Here is a 5,339-nt window from a genome sequence, read left to right as displayed (position 1 = left end):
ATCCTGCGCCGCTTCAGCCTCCGTTTCTCTACCCAGTGGCTGGAAATCCACAGTTGTCCAGTCGATTCCCATTAATGCTTGAAAAACAGCTTCATCATGGATCAGCAATGACGGGTCAATATCGGGAGCGTAAGTATGCTTACAGATTGGAGGGATCAGATTTTTTGATTCATGGATTGGTGCAGCTATTCGCTTGTTCTGACTGTCATATTGGGCTTGATAATGAGACAAGTCTGCTTCCTCAGCCAGTTGACAAGCTAGCGGACGTACCTCCCGGTTTATTGCTCGCAGATCCGCTTCGCCAAATTCTGACCCATCTTCCTTCAAGCTGAGATAGCCCTGAGCCGCTTCAATAGGATCAAAATCCGGCACCCAGGCTTTTGCCCGGATTAAGGCATTGATTGCACCGGTTCGAGCAGTAGATTTCTTCAGCTCTTCAACCCGGGCAGGAAGCACCGACAGTTTCATCAGAGTATCTTGAATCAAAGTGGGCGCCGGTTTGTTATGAGATGCGGTACAGATGATCCGCTGGGCACCAGTATACAATTGTTCAACCAATGTATAGGCGGCTTTTAGTTTCTTCCGCACATCTGACCCCAAGTGACCAATGCGTGTCCCTGAAATACCATAAAGGGTTAATAAACCGGCGACTCTGTCAGAAGGCAGAGCCAATTCAGAAGGCAAACTGGCTTACCAAAGATAGCAGTAGTCATGGCATGCACGTGCCGCTTTATGCTGGTCAGTTCATCCACCACTGGTTTTAGTGAAGCCTCGGCATCCTCTGCTCGTTTGATCAAAGCGGACTTTTCAGTGGCCCAATCCGCCCGCTTCTTCTTGAAGCTCTTCTTAAGCTGTTCCATGGCACTTAAAGTGCTGGCTAATTCCTCTTTTGCTTTGGAGGTTTCAACCTGTTGGGTTTTCAGGTTTTCTTGGAGATCGGTGACTTGGTTTTCTTTCGTCTTCAGCTCCGCCTGCATGCATACAGATATATTCTTCAACAAATCGGTATAAGGATTCAAGTACCAATCACACAACAAGTTATGCACTTAGCACTTGGGGGCTAATCATATTCGGTCTTCATCTTTCAATTGCTTACAAAGTCCCAAGATCAATACAAGTATTCAACCTGGCACTTGGGGGCTAATGGCTATTTGCTCGTATATATTCAGATGCGGCAATTTCAATTACTTAAAGTACCGGTTTAACTACGTTAAGTTGAACCAGCCCTTGGGGGCTACATCAGCGAATTTCAAAGCATCAAGATTTATATTGGTAAGTCCCGGTTTGAAAGAATATTACAAACCGGCCCTTGGGGGCTAGGAGAGTCAGCAAGAATGGAAGCATACAAGCAGGAAGGAGCATATGGAAGTTACCTCATATTTCTCTTTCATCATATTAACCAGACCGGCTTCATAGTCACGACTGGTATACAACTGGTTCAGATAGCCGGAATGGATATCTTGGGCGTTCAGAGCAGCATAAGTCGTCAGGTCAGCGTTCCACTTGCCTTTGCCAAAGGCAGCAAATTCTTCCTTGGTAGAATGTTTGGCTAAAGCAACAGGATTGCTTGGCTCAGTATGGCCAGTGCCAGTAATGACAACTTCATCATCCTGGGTACCGCCGGTTTGCACTGGGGTTGTTGGCTTGTTAGTAGGTTTTGCTGGACCGGTGGAACTTTCAATCCGGATGGAACCTGTGGGCTGATTGACAGGACCTGAGGCGTCAGTAGGTCTCTCTTGAGCAATAAGATCATCGTCCTACTGTGGTGGATCGTTGGGTATATCCTCAGGAATAGCCGCTTCAAGATTTGGTGTCTTTCCTGGTTCAAGAATGACATCTTCTTCGGCCGCTTTGTCCAGGCGGGCCTTCTTGCTTGGCCTAGGTTTGGCCTTGAGAAGAATAACAAAATCAAATACAGCATATGTTCTAAGGCAATGTACTGCAAACATCACAATAAGTATAGCTTACCCAAGCACCGTTTTTGTAACACCCTCGATGCGACTATAGCTCCCACGTGTCGAGGCACGACTTAGAGGCATAATCGCATTGAAGGCATATGTCGCAAGTTAGGCAATCTTCACAACATCCCATGTAATATAAATAATAATAAAGGGGAGATAACATAGTTAGCTTACACTCGCCACATCAATCAAGTACATAAATAACATTACATCATCCAAACACTCATGGCCCGACTACGGCGCCAAAATAAAAGAGAACCCAACATGCGACACAGTCCCGTTCACCCCCAACTGGGCACCACTACTGATCATCGGGAAAGGAAACATAGTAACGTTGAGAGTCTTCGTCGAACTCCCACTTGAGCTCATACGCGTCTCCTGGAGCAGAATCATCAGGCCCTGCATCTGGTGTAATAGTAATCTGTGAGCCACAGGGACTCAGCAATCTCGCACCCTCGCGATCAAGACTATTTAAGCTTATAGGTAAGGCAAGGTAAATATATGTGGAGCTGCAGCAAGCGACTAGCAAGTATGGTGGCTAACTTATTCGCAAAAGAGAGCGAGAAGAGGAGGCAAAGCGCGAGCGAAAAACTAGAGAGCAACCTGCGCAAACATTACTCCAACACCGTGTCCTCTTCCCGGACTCCGCCGAGAAGAGGCCATCACGGTAACACACTCAGTTGAATCATTTTAATTAAGTTAAGGTTCAAGTTATCTACAACCGGACATTAACAAATTCCCATCTTCCCATAACCGCAGGGCATGGCTTTCGAAAGTCCAATCCCTGGAGGGGAGTCCCAACTTAGCCGGTGACAAGCTCTCACGGTCAATGAAGGAATAGACGTCCTCCCAAGACGTTTCGATCAGACTCGGTATCTCGGTAATTCAAGACACTTCGACAGGTTAAAACAAGACCAGCAACACCGCCTGAATGTGCCGATAAATCCCGATAGGAGCTGCACATATCTCGTTCTCAGGGCACACTCAGATAGGTCAAGCTACGAGTAAAACCAACCTTCAAGTCCCCGAGGTGGCCCCGCAGGCTGCCCGGTTCGGACCAACACTCAGAGGGAGCACTGGCCCGGGGGGGTTTAAAATAAGATGACCCTTGGGCTCCGGTAACCCAAGGAAAAAAAGGCTAGGTGGCGAATGGTAAAACCAAGGTTGGGCATTGCTGGAAAAGCTTTAATCAAGGCGAACTATCAAGGGGTTCCCATTATAACCCAACCGCGTAAGGAATGCAAAATCTGGGAACATAACACCGATATGACGGAAACTAGGGCAGCAAGAGTGGAACAAAACACTAGGCGAGAGGCCGAGCCTTCCACCCTTTACCAAGTATATAGATGCATTAAGATAGCAAGATAATATAATGATATCCCAACAAGTAAATAAATGATATTCCAACAAGGAACGGCCTTCAATCCTCACCTGCAACTAGCAACGCTATAAGAGGGGCTGAGCAAAGCGGTAACATAGCCAATCAACGGTTTGCTAGGACAATGGTGGGTTAGAGGTTTGACATGGCAATTTGGGAGGCTTGAAAGCAAGTGGTAGGCATCGTAGCAATGGCATAGCAAAAGAGCGAGCAAACTAGCATAGCAAAGATAGTAGTGATTTCGAGGGTATGATCATCTTGCCTGCACAGTTGTCAGAGTTGACTGGATCCTCAAAAGCGAACTCAACGGGCTCCTCATTAGCGAACTCGTCTCCCGGCTCTAGCCAAACAAGACAAACAAGCAACAAGGACACAATCAACCACGTGCAAACTCAAACAACACAATGCAAAGATGATATGGTATGCGGGATGCGATGCGGGATGCAAAATGCAAGATATGACAGGAAATGCATGAACCTGGACTCAACTTGGAAAACCAAGTGTGCCACTGGAAAGATGAGATGAAATCGCTTGAAAACGATATAAAGAACGCCAGAATCGGAGTTACGGTTTGGAAATGGCAAGCGATTCAAAAATGGCACCGGTCTACGATTTACAGCAAGTAGCCAACTAAATGCAATGAGATGAACATGCTACAGCACCCAAACATGACAACGAAATACATGGAAGGGATGCATACAAGATGCTTAACAAAAGTCTAGCACTGAGCTACGGCCAATTCATCCATTAACAGGTTCAAACAAGCATGGCAAAAATGCATATGGCAAACATATCTCAGACTTAGTGAAATTAACACTTGTCTGGAATTTCAGATCAGGTAGCCCTCTTCGGAGCAACAAAACTACATGCTACAGGATCTGAACATGGCAAAGTAAAGCATGGCATGGAGCTACTCAAAGAGCTTAACAAAAGTCCCTTAGTGACCTTGAGCCAAAAGGGATCAGAAAATACAATTGCAAGCACGTGAACATAGCAAAAACATAATCAGTTTTCAGACTTAGTGAAAACTGACACATGCTGAAATATAACTCAAGTAGGCATGTTTACGAGCTCGATGCACTCACTATGGTGCAAGTCATGGCAACACAAGCTTACACCCATCAAGAAGGCACAAAATTCAAGCTAGACATGGCAAGAACAATAGCATAGCATGCACGGATCAACTACAACATCACCGGCAAAATTGCAAACAAGTTGACAATCTGCCCAGATTCACAAAGTAGCAAAAGTACAGCTCGATTGACTCAAGCTAGGGTGCTCCATAATTGCAAACAAAGGCATGGATGGATAGATCACTGCAATATTAACAAAACACCCTTACTGATCATCCTCAAAAGAGGCACGGATCACTAGAAAACAACATGAACATATGGCAACATGAGATAAACAGATCAAGGACTTAGTGAAATTACTAAGTCCTTGAAAATAGACTTAGCAAGTGCACCACTTTGCAAGCTTGCACAAGTCACCACACACATCACAAAAATACATGGGTTGCACCTCTTGAAAGATGACAAAACCCTTAACAAAACATATGTAGAGCATCAGGGCATATCATGCACACATTAATCATGGCAAAAATGACAAAAGTGCTAAACGGAGTAGCAGATCTGACAATTAACTCAAGTAGCCCTCTTCTAACAGCATTTCGGGCATCAAGATGAACTCAAATGAAAATGATGCAATGGAATGAAATGATGTACTCTCTGAGATGAACATTTTGATATGCTAATGCATGAATTGGAGCTACAGATGCAAAGTTACGGGGCCACGAACAGAGGCACTTGGATATGCAAATTTCGGGAGTTATAGAAAAAAATGACCTAGGGTTTCCAGATCTGGATCGGGCGAAACACTGTAGCGGCGGCGCGGGCACTGTTCACCGGAGACGGGCGGGGCGGCGGCCGGAGGGGGAGATGGCCGGGGCCGGCGATGGTGAAGGCGGTGGCGGCGGCTCGGGCCGGCGTGGAGAGGCGGCA

The sequence above is a fragment of the Triticum dicoccoides genome, chromosome 4A (genome assembly GCF_002162155.2).
Source record: "Triticum dicoccoides isolate Atlit2015 ecotype Zavitan chromosome 4A, WEW_v2.0, whole genome shotgun sequence".
NCBI classification, from domain to species: domain Eukaryota; kingdom Viridiplantae; phylum Streptophyta; class Magnoliopsida; order Poales; family Poaceae; genus Triticum; species Triticum dicoccoides.
This window is presented reverse-complemented; position numbering follows the sequence as displayed.